At 58.3% G+C, this 16,466-nt stretch overlaps 1 long non-coding RNA gene across 1 annotated transcript; it reads right to left on the reverse strand.

The window, feature by feature from the left end:
* Positions 1-3,551: 3,551 nt before the first annotated feature.
* Positions 3,552-13,622, reverse strand: LOC114816257. The gene is made up of 2 exons (XR_003764021.2): positions 12,946-13,622; positions 3,552-5,916 (listed from the first exon to the last, which is right to left on the reverse strand). It is a non-coding gene; the product is annotated as an uncharacterized LOC114816257 (long non-coding RNA).
* Positions 13,623-16,466: the final 2,844 nt, after the last annotated feature.

Here is a 16,466-nt window from a genome sequence, read left to right on the forward strand (position 1 = left end):
ACTTGCCTACGGTCACACAGCAGACAGATGGCGGAGCCGGGACTGGAACCCGGGTCCACGCTTCATCCACTCGGCCATGCTACCCCTCTACGAGACCGGAGTCCAGCCGGTAGCCGGGGTGAGGAGGAATGAAGTGCGCTGGCCGGATCAGCCAGGACGGGGCCAGCCGACCGAGGGATTTCAAAGCTGATGGTTAGGAGTTTCTGTTCGCTGCGGAGGTGGATCGCTAGAAGTTCTCCAGGAGGACTGGGTTTTCAGAAGGATGATGTGGGAGCAGAATGAAATACGGACTGTGGTGGGGAGGGTCGGGAGGCAGGGAGGTCAGCGAGGAGGCAGACGACGGCAGTCACGGCGGGAGAGGGTGATCGCGTGGATCAGCGGAGGGGCAGTCTGGACGGAGAGGAAAGGGTGACGTCGGGCGATACGGCGAAGGTGAGGCCGACAGGATTTGGCGACGGATGGAATATTTGGCTTGGGGGGAAGGGGTGGGTCGCCGGACACCGCCGGGTTCACGGGCTTACGGGACGCGGAGGACAGTCTACGGGAGGAGGACGGGGCGGGGAGGCGAGTTCTGTTGTGGACACGCCGAGTTTAGGGTGTCGGCAGGACGTCTGCAGTAGAGACGTCCTGAAGGCGGGAGGAAAGGTGAGGCTGCAGAGCGGAGTGGTCAGGGCGAGAGAAGTATATCGGGGGGCCTCCCGTGCAGAAATGGTGGACGAAGCCGTGGGAGCGGATGAGCTCTCTCAGGGATCGGGGGTAGACGGAGGACGGGAGGGGGCCCCCAAACTGAGTCTTTAGGGAGCGGGAGATAGAAGCGTTATCCAGAGAGACCGAGGGGCGGCCAGAGAGACGGGCGAACCCCAGCCCTGGATACACCCCGTTTCTCCCCCGGTTTGCTACCTCGGAACCGTCTCCGTCCCCGTGCCCCTTTTTCCGACGACGAGGCTCTGTTCCCGTCCGGGGGAATCGGCCGCGGTCACCGTCCCCGGGTCCTGGTCCCGGAGCTGCTCTTGGGGGTCCGAATCTACGAGACGACGGGCTGAGGGCAGCGGCCGGCCTCGTCGCTCGCAGCGATAGCAAAGGAACTCCTCACCATTGGCTTTAAACCATTCGATCGCCCCGGCCCTTCCTACCTCGCCTCGCTACTCTACTACAGCCCAGCCCACACGCTTCACTCCTCTAACGTCAACCTTCTCCCTTTACCTTCATCTCGTCTGTCTCGCTCTCGCCACGTCCTCCCTCTGGCACGGTTCGCCCTCCCCGCTCATTTCCGACAGACGACGACTCTCCCTGACCTCAAAGTCTTATTGAAAGCTCATCTCCTCCAAGAGGCCTCACTGATCAGGCCTCCCTCTCCTCTTCTCCCATTCCCCTCTGCGTCGCCCTGACTTGTTCCCTTTCCTCACCTCCCCCCGCGCACACGGCATTTACGTACACATCTGTAATTTATTTCGATTAACGTGTCTCCCCTTCTTGACTCTAAGCTCCCTGTGGGCTCAGACTACCGACCGTTACACGGCACCCTCCCAAATGCTTAGTGCAGCACTCCGCGCGCAGTTACTGCTCAATAAATACGACCGACTACCAGGAATAGCATTTATTGGGTGTCGTTAGGCGCGGAGCACGGTAGAAGGCATCTGGGAAGCCCGGAAAAGAAGCGACTCGCTTCCTACCCACAAGGGGCTCGCGCTCCAGCGGGGGAGACAGACATCGAAATACATACCAAAAGAGTGGTCAGAGAAATTCATTTCCCGTCACGTGAAGTCGCGTCGTCTCCGACCCACCGAGACGCCACGGACACGCCTCTCCCCGGAAGGCCCCACCTCCACCTGCAGTCGTTCCGGCGGTGGATCCGTAGAGTTTCCTCGGTAAAAATCCCGAAGTGGCTCCCCGGTGCCGCCTTCCGGGCGGTAAACCTGAGTCTCGGCCCTGCGGCCCAGCACGGGTGAAAATAAATTTCACGGCTCTCTATGTGATTGCTAAGGAGGGTATAAATAAGTGAACAAGAGAAGCGGCGTGGCCTAAGTGGAAAGGGCACAGGCCCGGGAGTCAGAGGACCTTGCTGTTGATCCCAGCTCTGCCCGTGGTCCGCTGCGTGACCGTGGGCGTGTCACTTCTCTGTGCCCCCGTTACCTCAACTGCAGGCGGGGTTTCCCGCCGGCCTCCGCCCCTCGACACGTAAGGTCTTTACTGCCACCCTAGATTTCAAGCAAGCCTCCATCCACGGCCATCCCTCCCTTATTCTATAAAATCCAGCACCCTGATCTAGTGCCTTGCGGGGCTCTAGCTGTCTAAAAACTAACTCCCCCTAAAACCCAGCACGGTTAAACGCTACAAGCCTTACAACTGCCAGCTGCGTACTCCTTCGGGGCCCTCCAAGAAAATCCCGATTTTGCCGCAACTATCCGAGAGCATGAAAACCTCGGAAAAACGTTCCGGCTTCGGATCCCAGCAGAAATGGGTGACGAGGGCCAAGTAGGGGCAACGGAGACCTACTGACGTCACGGGAATCGTACTTTTCTTCTACCCGGGGGTTCCTTGCCAATGGGGACCCAGCTTGGATCGCCTGCCTGAAGAAAGGGTGACCGTCACTCCTTTCCCACAGCACGCTCGGGAATTCCAACTCCTTCGACTCAACCCCCCCGAGGAGTCTCCTTGAACTTCCTGGGCCAATCGGCAGTCCGGAGGCTCCAGCTTCTCCCCACCAACGTTAGGATAGCTCCAGGAGATAGGATTTCCATCCATTGCTAGTGGATAAGAGTACGGGCCTGGGAGCCACGTGCCTACTGTGTGACCTTGGGCAAGTCACAACCTCCCTGTGTCCCCGTTACCTCACCTGGAAAATGGGGATTAGGGCTGGGAGCCCCACGGGGGACAGGGATCGGGTCCAATCTGATTAGCTTGTATCTACCCCGGGGCTCAGAACGGTGCCCGGCACGGAATAAGGGCTTAGGAAAGACTATGATTTTTTAAAAAGGTGAACTCTTAAAAATGAATTAAGAAGACGGCTTGTGTTATAACATTCGGAAGTGCCTGGGATAGGTTAAAATAATCACCCTTGTGGGTCCCCATTCAATGCTTGGAATCTTATACAATTCTACCGTGAGTTCTCACCCACAGGCCCGCACACGTGTTCCTCGTTGTCTGCCCTCTGGTTATTCGATCCATCGAAAATTGGTATTTATTGAGCACTTACTCCGTGCAGAGCACAGGACTGAGTGTCGGGGAGAATCTTATATTGGAACGTTTACTTCGTTCCCAGCAGAAAAATGTCGACACGAGGCACCTTCCTCCCCCATTTTCCCCTGCGGCAAAGAAGAAAAGAGGCGACCGAAGAGAAGGTAGTTTATTCAATCCAAACTGTAGCTGGATTGAAGATGCCTCTAGGTAGGCTGTTTCCTTCTCTACCGCATAATCCATAACGAGATGTGGAACAAAAACCTCCCAGAAACGAGCAGACGGAGGAAAGAGGCAGTTATTTAGTGAAGTTATACACCTTTGACCTTCCTATCCACATCTCATCTAGAGGCAAGCTTCAACATCAGTAACGGTAGTGGTTAGAGTATTTAATAAGTGCTCACTGTGTGCAGAGCTCTCCATTCGGCCCTGGGAAAGAGAATACAAGTGGGAATTGGTCACAGACCCCGCTTCGGGGGGAATTCACGTGTTCACAGTGGGGGAGGACTGGAGAGAGGGGCGTTGGAATCAAATGAAACATTAAAATAGCCCAAGGAGCAAGGACAAATAAATAAAAGGAAAAAGCAGCAGGGAGCTCCACGTGGAGGCGGGTTTTCTCCCCGGGATTCAGCATCCCCAGCAAACACGAGGCTATTCCTCGTTCTCAGTCCTGCCAGGGTCGTGGAAAGCAGGGTAGTGGGATGGGGTCACGGAGGTGGTGGGAGCTGGTCTTCCAGCGGTGGCAGGTGGGGAGGAAATCCAATAGGCTGGGACGAGAGGGGCTGAGAGTGCGCAGAGAGGTTCTGGAGGTGAAAGCACGCCGGGACGGGCAGAGAGCTCCGGGCAAACGGGGAGGCAGGATCACATATAACGGGGTGTTTCCGTTCGGCCGGAGGCGAGGAAACCAACATCGGAGCCATTACCTCCGAGCCCGATGAACTACGTATAAACCTCGTCTCCAGAACGGTTTCTCGGCGGCTGGTGAAGGGCCGAATGACGACGAAAGGCTTCTCCACTCCCATCACATTACGGAATCGCCCTCCGGTATAAATTCCGTACGTGATTCGGTCGGGGGAACGTTCCTTCCGTTTAGAGTGTACTCCTTCAGAATGAATTATGCAATCAGTGCCTGGTAAGGTGGGAGTAATGAATGGAGGCCTTTTCCACATTCATAGGACTTCTCTCCAGGAGAAATTCTGTGGGGTGTGATCAGGTTTGAGTGATAAATGAAGGCCTCACCCGATTCATTTCATTTATAACTTTTCCCTCCGGTATAAATTCAGTGTGAGAGTTGACTGCGGGCTTTTTCACGTTCATTCCATCCGTATGACTTCTCTCCATTGTGAACTCTGCATTACATTACGGCGGTACGGTCTTTCTGCCGGTGTGCAAAAAGGTGCGAGGATCGACCAAAGGCTTCTCGGCAACCACTACACGCGTAGGGTTTCTGTGAACTCTGTGATGCCGAGCGAGGGTTGAGTGATGACTGAGGACTTTCCCGCATTCACCGCATTCGAAGGGCTTCGCTCCAGGATGAATTCTCTGACGTCTAATAAGGGTCGCGTGTTCACCGAAGCCTCACCCGCAACCGTTGCACACGTCTCTCCCCCGTACGAATGCTCTGATGCTTACCGAGGACTGAAGGAACACTACAGGCTTTTCCACAAGCGCTACTGGCAGGGTTTTTCTCCAGTATGAATTCTCTGCCGTGCAATAAGGGAGGAGGGATGACTAAAAGCTTTTTCGCCTGCGTTACCTTGGCAGGTTTCTTTCCAGTATGAAATCCCTGACGCCTGCTACGAGTTGAGTGGCAAGAGGAGGCTTTTCCACGTTCACGACATCTGTCGGGATCCTTCCGAGTATTTCTCTGGTGGCAGCTGAGGGCTGAGCTCTGAACGAAGGCTTTTCCGTGTCCGTTACATTGGTAGGTCTTCTTTCTCTCGTACGAGTTTCCCGACGTGCGAAAAGATGCGAGGGGCGCCCGCAGGCTTTTCCCCACTCCTCGCATCTGCAGGATTCCTCTCCAGGATGAACTCTTCGGTGTCTAACGAGGGTCGGATGATTACCGAATGCCTTTCCACATCCATTACATTTGTTGGGCTTTTCTCCCGTAGGAGTTCTCCAGTCTTTAATGAAGTCTACGGGTCGACAGTCATTACATCCACAGGACCCCTTCTCTCGGGAGGATTTCCCCCGGACATCTGTGACGGTCCTGAATCCCCTCTCCCGGTTGGGGAATTTCCCTGTTCTCCCACCAGCGGGACTCCTGCACGAGTCTACCCTAGTTCTCCCAGGTTTCTTCGTACGCAGAAGCGACTGTCGTATTCCGTTGGGATCCCTCCCAAAAAGCCCTCGGTAAATTCGCTTCTTCAAAAACGGGCCGCTTTGGCTCCTCGGTCTGTGTTCCGGCCTTACGGTCCGGAACAAAGAAAACACGGTTACTCGTGTTCCGAGAACCGAGGAGGGCTGGAGCCAGTTTCAAAGATGGGGTGCGGGGGGGTGGGGGGGGTTTTTATGGGATCCATCTGAATTAGCAATTCTTTGCCTGTTTAACAGCTGTGAAGAGCGGCTGTTCCCGGAGGGGGATTCCGGGGTCAGATAAACAGTCCCCCCTGCAAACGTTCCCAAGGAACAACTCGAACTCGCCGTCGTTGGCTTTTCCAGCTGGCGGAGGATCACGTGTGACTGAGGAAGAAACCCTTCTGGGTCAGGCCCTTTCTCCTATCTCATTAGATTTCCCTGAGAGTCGAAGGAAAGGCACACCTGTTGCGTGTTGGGGGCTGGGTGGGAATTCTGGGGGAGGGGAAGCGACCTTTTTGCACACGAATCCCGAGTCGGGTTTGGATTTAGGTAGTTTTCATTATTAGACCGGGGCGGGGTGGGGGTCCTTAGTGCGGCTCAGGGAGGGTTCCAGCCTCCAGTCCCACCTAGCTGACAGATGCAGAGGAAGGGAGGGGTCAATCCAGCCTAGCCCGCGGGCGGTCGACACTGGTCCCCCTGAGAGAACGGAAGTCGGTTCTCTAAAAGTCGGGGAGAGGACAGAGCAGGAGACCGGATACCGGACTTCGGTAACCTGAGGCTGAGGCGGGTCCAAGGAAGTCTGCGTGCGTCTCGTTTCACGGGACTCGGGAAGCAATCTCTACGGGTGGGCTCCCTCTGACCTCCTCCGTGCTCCTCTCTATCCGGGGTGCAGGGACAGGGGCCGTAAGAGCTAAAGACTCGAACTCTAAACCCACGGGTGACGGGGACCATGTGGGGCCTGATTATCTTGTCCCCACACCAGTGCTTAGTAAAATGCTCGACACACAGCATGTACGAAACAGATTCAACAAAAACAAGTTATTATTACTAATCGGTCGCTCGGATTTACTGAGCACTTACCGTAGGCGGAGCCCCGTTCGAAGTGCCGGGGAACTTGCCGTCTGGGGGGGGACGCAGGCATAAATATAAATAAATTACGGCTACGTCTATAAGTGCTGGGGGGGCTTTGGTGGAACAGGAGGGCAACCAAGTGAGGTGGGAGGGGGGCGAGGCGATCGAGCGCTTCATAGCCGACGGGGAGGACTTTCTGTCTGATGCGGGGATGGATGGGCAACCGCCGGAGGTTCCCGAGGAGCGGGGAAACCCAGAGTCCAACGGTTTTGCAGAAAAATGATCCGGGCAGCGGAGGATACGTGGCCCGCAGCGGGGAGAGACGGGAACCAGGGAGGTCAGCAAGGAGACCGACGGACTAACGAAGGCAGGACAGGCGAAGCGCCTGTGGTATCGCGGTAGCCGGACGGATGGAGAGGAACCGGCAGATTTCAGTGATTTTGCTAGGGTTGAACCGACACATTTAACGGTAGATCGAATACGTGGGTTGAGTGAAAGAGACGAGTCAAGAATAAGGGCGAGGTCACGGGCTCGTGAGACGGGAAGGAGGGTGGCGCTGCCCACAGTGACGGGAAAATCAGGGGAGGACGGGGTTCGGATGGGAAGATAAGAAGTGCCGTTTCGGGCACGCTAAGCTCGAGGTGACGGGAGGACATCTAAAGAGAGGGGTCCTGGGGCGGGAGGAGAAGCAGAAGGGCAGAGAGGGGAGAGAGATCAGGCCCCAAGATGTAGATCTGGGAATCATCCGCACAGCGATGGTAGCTGAAGCCACGAGCGGGAAGGGAGCGGGTGTAAATGGAGAATAGAAGGGGAGCCAGACCCGAGCCGTGGAGGACACCCGCAGTTAGAGGACGGGAGGCGGAGGAGGAGCCTGCGAAAGAGCGGCCGGAGAGCCAGGAGAGGACGGTGTCCGCGATGATGAGGTTGGATAATGTCTCGACGAGAAGCGGGTGGTCAACGGTGTCGAGGGCCGCCGAGAGGTCGAGGAGGATCGGGGTGGAGTAGAGGCCGTTGGATCCGGCGGGGAGACCGTCTGGGACCTTCGAAAGGGAGATTTCTTCGGAGAGGAGGGGACAGAAGCCAGATTGGAGGGGGTCAAGGAGAGAACCGGAGGAGAGGAACCTGAGGGAGCAGGCGTCGACAACCCGCTCGGGGCGTGTGGAGAGGAACGGTGGGGGGGAGACGGGGGGAGAACCCAAGGGAGCTCTGGGGTCAAGGGAGGGGTTTTCTTAGGACAGGAGAGACGAGGCCACCTCTGAGAGCAGTGGGGAAGAAGCCACTGGAGAGCCAACAGCTGGAGATGGTGGTCAGGGAGGGAGGAGCGGAGAGAGCCAGCACGTTGGTAAGATAGGAAGGGGTGGAATGCTGAGAGAAGGAACGGCATCTCCTCTTGGGAAAGACGGGAGAGTTGAAGGGGGGGCAGGAGGAGGGAGGGACCGGAGAGGAACAAAGGAGGCTCTGGGGAGTCTGACGGTGTCGGTTTTCTCAATACGGTATTAACCGATTATGCTTTATAATCATTAGAGTCCGGAACAAAAGTAATAATAATTGCAATCGCAGTGATGATAATAATGACAACCCCTACAGTCACACCTGAGATGGTTAAACCTACCCCGCTTTCCCCAGAGATTGTTAGTATCACTCATTCCCAGATGAAACTCCCGGCAAGGAGAGCTGCGAGCGAACGCTCGCCGGGCACAGAGCACCGTAACAGATAGTCGCGAGGAGCTTACGCTCTACCGTGTGAGACGGATAAAAGAATGTACAAATTAGAGGGGAAAGACAAGTTCTCTGATCGGCACGCCGGCAGTGCGGAGAGACAGGAAAAGAATGAATTTTACAGATGTCGTGAAGGCGAGAACCGCCAGGATTTCGTAACGGATCCAACATCCCGGTTGAATGAGAGGCCCACGTCGGGCTCCCAGGCTGGATCGGGCCCCGACCCCGGCCACCTCCTCCTCCGGTCCCCCCTTCCTCACCCTTCTCCCGAGGGTGAGGTGGTGGACACGCCCCAGGCCGGCAGGAAGGACCAGAGTTCTAATCTCGCCTCCGCCGCCGGTCTGCCGGGGCACTGGGCAAGCCACTTAACTTCTTTATACCTCGGTTCCCTCCTCCGTCAAATGGGGATTAAGACCGGGAGCCCCACGTGGGACACGGGCGGTGTCCGACCCGATCACTTCGTATCTATCCCGACCGTTTAGTACAGCGCCTGGCACATCGTAAAGGCTTAACTAATACCCTAAAAAAAAGCCCACCTCCACGTCCCTGCTTTCCTCCAACCCGGACGACGCACCCTTCACTCCCCTAACGCCAACCTGTTTACCGCACCCTGATCTCGTCTATCTCGCCGCTGACCCCTCGCCCCGATCCTGCCTGGAACCCCCCGCCTCTTCAAATCCCAAAGACGATCGCTCCCCACGCCGTCGAAGCCTTATTAAAAGCACATCTCCTCCGCGCGGTCTTCCCCGACTAAACTCTCATTTCCTTTTCTCCCTTCGTCGTCGCCCTTGCACTTTGGCTTCTTCCCTTTATTCACCCCTCCCTCGGCCCCTCAGCGCGTATCTACGTATCCGTATCTATTTATATTAACGTCGGCCTCCCCCTCTAGATTCTAAGTTAGGTGCGGGCAGGGGACACGTCTACCGACTCTGTTATAATGCCCTGCACGGAGGAAGTGCCCAATAAATACGATTTATCGATCGACACCGCCATGGAGACATCAGACGCGGGGACCCCAACCGCGGGTGAAAGGGGTCTACGAGGTCCAGTCGCCGTGTTGCTTCCTCCTCCGATTTTCACTCCAAACCCGACGGTGACCAAGTGCCGGCACCCCAGCTGTCTGTAAAACCTCGGGGTGAAGGTGACAGAGTCGCGGTCCCCATAATCTAAACGACAAAGACGCGCGGGGACTCGGAGCCACGATGACTCAAGACAGAGGTGTCGAGCCAGAGTGTCGCGGAAGCCAAAGCTGAAAAAACAACCGCTGGATGATGACGACAACGCTCTGGCCACGAGAATAATCTGCCTTCGAAATGGCGAAATAGAAACAGAGAGGATAGAGAGAAGGGCGTGAACGATCAGGACCACGGAGCGGTTTCCCCACCTCCTTTCAGATGAGGACAGATCAGTCCACTTTCTGTGGACCATTACAAAGCAGACACCAACACTCGAACGGTCATCGCTGAAGCGGCGTGAGGCCCCGGGCCCCGGGGAACCGAACTCGGTACCTCGCGGGAAGGACGGGTGGGAGATGATTCTTCGGCTGCACCGGGGAAGGCCGCGGCGCCTACGGGTACTTTCCGGGTGGGAGCACGTGCTGCTGGCTGGGGACGGTGACCGGGGAGGGGTTGGGGAAGGTGAGGCGCGTTTACTCGGTGGCCAGTTTTTAAGACCTCGGGCGAGGTCGAGTCCAACAGCCCCCAACACGGGCCGGCAACAGAGGCCCGTATCATCCGCCTCTCCCACCTTCTCCAGATTCTAGGATCTGTCATCTGCCGCCCCCCAGATCCCACCTCCAACTTCTTTAACCATTCCGATCCCGGTCTTCTTTCTCTATACCTACACTGATCCGTGGGGACGTTCCCGATGACCCTTCTTCACTCCTCACTTCCGCTGACTTCCTGCTCCGCCCCGCCTCGCTCGCTCACCAACTTGGACACGCGCTCCATCTCCTCATCTCTGGCCGCTCTACCCTCACCAACTCTGAAATCCCTCTCTCTGACTACAACCTCCTCACCCACCTCCTCTCCGACACCCCGCCTCCCGGTATATTCCGGTAAATCTGTACTATTCCCAAGCAGAGCCCTCAGATCGTTTGACCCCCGTCCCGTTCCCGCAACCCGTCGTGTCCCGCTTAGCCTCCCTTCCCAACTACCTTCCCTTGAGGACCGAACTGTTGATCTCAACGCCCCCCTCTCTAACTCAACTCGACCCGCTCGCTCCCCTCGCCCCGTCGCCGATCCCGTACCGCCGAACCACAACCCTGGATCGCCTCCGCGGTCGACCTCCTTCGCTTGTGTGCACGAGCCACTGAGCGCTGCTGGCAGAAATCCAACTATCGGGCTGATTTCATCCACTTCGAATTTATCCTTGTGTATTCTAACTCCACCATCTCCTCTGCCCGGCAAAGTAGTCTCTCCACCCTCACGGACACTCTTGCCCGTCGCCCTCGCCAGTCGTTCCAGGCTTTTAACTCCTTCCTCAGGTTCCCTGTCCCCCCGCCTCCCGCATCCCTTGCCCCCAGGGACCTGGCCACCTACTCCATTAGGAAAATTGACATTATCAGAGGTGATCTCCCTAAAATCTCCCCTGCCCCTCTTCAACTCTCCCATCTTGCCGGGAGTAACTCCTGCCGTCTCTCGAAATCCAGCCCCTGCACCCGCGCGCCCATGCCCCTTCCCGTCTTCCCTCCTTAACGGCCACCTTCAACTCTTCGCTCCCTAACGGCTTCTCCCCCACTGCTTTCAAACCCAACGTACCCTAAAAAACCCTCCTTCGACCCCATGGCTCCCTCCGGTTATCGCCCCATCGCCCTCCTACTCTTCCTCTCCAAACTCCTTGAGCGAGTTGTCTACATCCACCGTCCACAATTCCTCTCCGCCCGCTACCGCCTCGGCCCCCTCCGGCGTGGCTTCGCCCCCTTGGCTCCACAGACACGGCCCTCTTAAAGGTCACCAACCACCTCCTTCTTGTCGAAGCCACCGGCCACCCCTCCATCCCAATCCTCCTCCAACCCTCGGCTGCCTTCGACACTGCCAACCACCTCCCTCTCCTGGAAACGTTATCCGACCTTGGCCTCACTGCCGCTTTCCTCTCCCGGTTCTCCTCTTATCTTTCTGGCTGTTCACCCTCAGTCTCTTTCACGGGCTCCTCCTCTGCCTCCCACCCTCTAACTGTGGGGGTTCCTCAAGGTTCGGTCCCTCTTTCATTCTCCATCTCCACTCACTCCCTCGGAGAACTCATCTGCTCCCACGGCTTCACCCACCACCTCTGTACGGTCGCTACCCAAATCTCCATCTCCGGCCCTGATCTCTCTCCCTCTCTGCCGTCTCGCGTTTCCTCCCGCCTTCAAGACATCTCTACTTGGACGCCCTCCCGTCACCTCCAGCTTAACGTGCCCAACACAGAACTCCCACCCAGACCCTGTCCTCCCCGGGACTTTCCCATCACCGTAGACGGCGCCGCCATCCTTCCCGTCTCACGAGCCCGTCACCGCGCCGTCACTCTCGACTCCTCTCTCTCTCCCAGCCCACGTATTCGGTCCGTCACTAGATCCCGTCGGTCCCACTTCCACGGGATCGCTAAAATCCGCCCTTTCCTCTCCGACCATACCGCTTACACGTTAATGCGATCTCTCATCCTATCCCGCCCGGATTACTGCATCAGCCTCCTCGCTGACCTCCCGGGCTCCTGCCTCTCCCCAGCTCCGGTCCATATTTCCCTCTGTTACCGGGATCGCTTGTCTATTTGTCAGGACACGTATCCCCAAAAACTCCTCCCCGCTGACTTCAGAGCACTCAATCCCCTTGCCCCCTCCAACCTCACCTCGCTATTCTCCTACTACGACCCAGCCCGCAGACTTCGCTCCTTCAACGCTCACCTTCTCCCTGTGCCTCGATCTCACCGCCACCCGTCGCCCGCGTCCTGCCTCTGGCCTGCCCCTTGTTCTTCCCCCCGCCCACTCCCACAGCACTTACGTAGGTATTCATTTATTTTAATGTCTGTCTCCTCCCCTCCCTCTCTCCCAGCGGGCAGGGAACGTGTCAGTTTATTGTTGTTCTGAACGCTCCCGAGCACCTAGTACCGTGCTCCGGACACGCTAAGTGCTCGATAGATACGATCGAATGAACGAATGGATCCCAAACTGACGCGCTCCTGAGGGCGGCGGGCCTCAGAACGGAGATCAGAGGGGACAGGGCTGAGGCAACCGGAGGCCACGGACAGGAGACTTGTTCTCCAACTCCCCGAAACGCCCCGAGGAACTCCTCTCCATCTACTCCTCTCACGCTCCCTCAGCCGACTGCTTTTTCTGCAGTCATCTCTGAGCAAAGATTCCCCCGTGACATTAACCTCAGGGGATCTAGAAGGCGGGGAAACGGGATACGGTCCACAGAGGACAAAGGGGAAGAGAAACCTGGAGACCCTGAGCCCATTAAGGGAAAGGTGTGACCCTCCTCCCGGTTCAGGAGGCGTAAGGACCGGACCCCGACGGTCACACCGAACTCGGTTGGCAGCCGGAGACGGAAGTCTTGACTGATCCTTTGTAGTAAAGGCCCAGCCGTAACCCGAAGAAAGGAACCCGAGGGGACCCCGGGGAGAAGGGGACTGTGTCCAATCTGATTGTCGTGTATCTACCCCGGCATTTGCTAAAGTGCTTGGCGCACAACGAGCACTCACCTAATACCGCGATTATTGGTATTAGTAATATTATCGGGCACGGTCGACTGAGGCCCCGATACTCCACGGGCACAGGCCTCCCCTCACGTGCGAGCCGCTCCGCTCTCCCCGGTCGATCCGGCCCCGTCAGCTCTCTCTGCGAATCCTCCACCAGAGCCACCGCCTCCTCTCCAGCGTCCGGGCGACGGATCGGCTCCCGGCCTCCCCAGGCAGGCCGGTGAGAAACTCCTCCAGGCCCGGCAGCTCCAGGTTCTGCTCCTTCGTGCGCTTCTCCGCCCTCGGCCGCCGACGGCGCGGGGCCCGGGGGCCTCCCGGAGGCGGAACCGTCGGAAGCGCCGGTGGGGGGAGATCTCACCAGTCGCCCGTGGGCTGAACCGCGTCCCGCGGAAGGTCCGTCAGTGCGGTTTCAGGCCCGGGCCTGGTTCTCCTTTGCTGTTAACCGGCTCGAATCCGCAGTCGTTGTCCACGGGCCCGAGACGGGGGTCGCTCCGACTCGGGGCTCCTCTGGGCAAATGAGCCTCTCCCTGTCCCGGGCTCCTGGAGATTTCCCTTGTGCATCTCCTACTGAAGAGGAAAGGACGTCCGGGGGGTAGTGAGGGGGCTGGGGACAGAGACGTGGACTACTGAAGTTAAACCAAAAGGTCAACGGCCCATCAGAAAACCAAGATCGAAGTGCATCGCGCCCACCTCGCGGGACATCCAATTTGGGAAATTAGGACGCGAACCGGCAGGCGGGGCCGGGGTTGAAATGAAGGAGTGGGGGTCAAGGATGGCGGGAAGGTGGGTGGGGAGCGGCGGCTCCCGGCCGGGAGTCGGCTGGGGGGTCGTGGGGCGGGGAGGAGGAGGGGGAGAGGATGAGGAGGGGAAGATGAGGGGGAAGGGGAAAGGAAGAAGAGGGAGGAAAGTGGAAGGGGGCAGGAGGGGGAAAGAGAAGGCAGGGGAGGGAAGGGGGAAGAGAAGGAAGGCTTCAAAGCCGTCCGTCCCCTCCTACCTCACCTCCCTCCTCTCCTCCTCCGCCGCCGCTCACCTCCCCGCCGGGCCTCCTCCTCGCCCGTCCCGCCGTCGACCCCCGGCCCGCGTCCCGCCTCTGGCCCGGGACGCCCTCCCTCCTCACGTCCGCCGGACTAGCTCTCTTCCCCCCTTCGAAGCCCTCCCGAGAGCCCACCTCCTCCGGGGGGCCTTCCCGGACCGAGCCCCCCGCCCCTCTGCTCCTCCTCCCCTCCCCGTCGCCCCCACTCCCTCCCTCTGTTCTACCCCCTCTCCCCGCCCCGTAGCACTTGTGTATATCTGTACCTAATTTATTTTCGTTAATGATGTATCTATGATTCTATTTATCTATTTTGAGGGTAGTGATGCCTCACTAGTTTTATTTCGTCGTCTGTCTCCCCCTTCTAGACTGTGAGCCCGTCGTTGGGTAGGGATTGTCTCTCTCTGTTGCCGAATCAGACTCTCCCAAACGCTTAGTACAGTGCTCTGCACCCAGTCGGCGCTCAATAAATACGACTGAATGAGCGAGTGAATGAAAGGAGGGAAAGGAGGAGCCGGAGAAGAGGCAGGGATGGAAGGGGAGGAACATTTCCTGGGAAGTGCAGAATAAACCTGCGAGTCCGTCGCTGGGCAGGGGTCGTCTCTATCTGTTGTCGAATTGTACATTCCAAGCGCTCAGTACGGTGTTCGGCACCCAGGCAGCGTCGCTTAGCACAGTGTTCAGCACCCAAGCAGCGTGGCTCCGTGGAAAGAGCCCGGGCTGGGGCGTCGGAGGTCGTGGGTTCTAATCCCGGCTCCGCCGCTCGTCGGCTGAGTGACCTCGGGCAAGTCACTTCACTTCTCTGTGCCTCAGTTCCCTCATCTGTCAAACGGGGCTGAAGACTGTGAGTCCCGCGTGGGACAACTGATGACCCGGTATCTCCCCCAGCGCTTAGAACAGCGCTTGGCACGTAGTAAGCGCTTAACAAATCCCATTATTATTATTAGCGCAGTGCTCTGCACCCAAGCGGCGCGGCTCAGTGGCAAGAGCCCGGGCGTGGGAGTCGGCCGTCGTGGGTTCGAATCCCGCCTCCGCCACCTGTCTGCTGGGTGACTTTGGGCAAGTGACGTCACATCTCTGGGCCTCAGTTCCCTCATCTGTCAAATGGGGCTGAAGACCGCGAGTCCCACGTGGGCCAACGGATGACCCCGCATCTCGATCGGACCGTGAGCCCGTCAAAGGGCAGGGACTGTCTCCATCTGTTGCCGACTTGTCCATTCCAAGCGCTTAGTACAGTGCTCTGCACATAGTAAGCGCTCAATAAATACTATCGAATGAATGAATGAATGAATCTCCCCCGGCGCTTAGAACGGTGCTTGGTACTTAGCACTTAACAAAGCCCATTATTACTATTATTATTATTGCAGTGGTCTGCACCCAACCAGCGTGGCTCAGCGGCAAGAGCCCGGGCTTGGGAGTCAGAGGTCACGGGTTCGAATCCCGCCTCAGCCACTTGGCGGCTGGGGGACTGCGGGCGGGTCACTTCACCTCTGTGTGCCTCAGTTCCCTCATCGGGAAAATGGGGAGGAAGACTGTGAGCCCCTCGTGGGGCAACCTGATGACCCTGTATCTCCCCCAGCGCTTAGCGAAGCAGCGCGGCTCAGTGGCAAGAGGTCACGGGTTCGAATCTCGCCTCGGCCACCCGGCAGCTGGGGGGCTGTGGGCGAGTCACTTCACTTCTGTGTGCCTCAGTTAGGTCATGTGTCAAAGGGGGATGAAGACTGGGAGCCTCCCGTGGGCCGACCTGATGACCCCGCCTCTCTCCCAGCGCTTAGACCAGTGCTCGGCACCTAGTAAGCGCTCAACAGATAGCAACATTATCATTATGGCGATTATTACCGGCGGTAATGACAGCGAAGGGGGGCGGGGGCCCGGCCGGGGCGCACTCTCGCCCTCCCCCCCCCACACACACACCTCGCCCCGTCTCTCCATCTCGCTCCCTCATCTCCCCGCCTCTGCCCGTCTCCGCCTCCCTCGGCGCGGGGCTCGACCAGCCGGAAGTGCGTCACCGCGGCGCTGCCGCCCGCCCGCAGGGGCCGCTCTAGCCGGCCGGAGGAACTCCCCGCCTCGGTGGTTCGCCCTCCTTCCGGCAGCGCCGCGGGGCACGCGCCACCCGCTTCCGGCCCCGCCCGCCCGCCGCCATCTTGGCCCGGCGTCGCCTCAGCCGAGCGCCCTGGGGGCGGCGGGCCCGGGAGGTGGTAATAATGGTAATAACGGTGATAAGGCAGCGCGGCTCAGTGGAAAGAGCCCGGAGGTCATGGGTTCGAATCGCGGCTCTGCCACTTGGCAGCTGTGGGACCGTGGGCGAGTCACTTCGCTTCTCGGGGCCTCGGTGATCTCGTCTGGAAAATGGGGATGAACCGTGAGCCTCACGTGGGGCAACCCGGTGACCCTGTGTCTGTCCCAGCGCTTGGAACCGCGCTTAACGGCTACCAACATCGTTATTAAGCCCTCACGAGGCGCCAAGCACCGTCCTAAGCGCTGGGGGAGATAC

Source organism: Ornithorhynchus anatinus, chromosome 13 (genome assembly GCF_004115215.2).
Source record: "Ornithorhynchus anatinus isolate Pmale09 chromosome 13, mOrnAna1.pri.v4, whole genome shotgun sequence".
Taxonomy (NCBI): Eukaryota; Metazoa; Chordata; class Mammalia; order Monotremata; family Ornithorhynchidae; genus Ornithorhynchus; species Ornithorhynchus anatinus.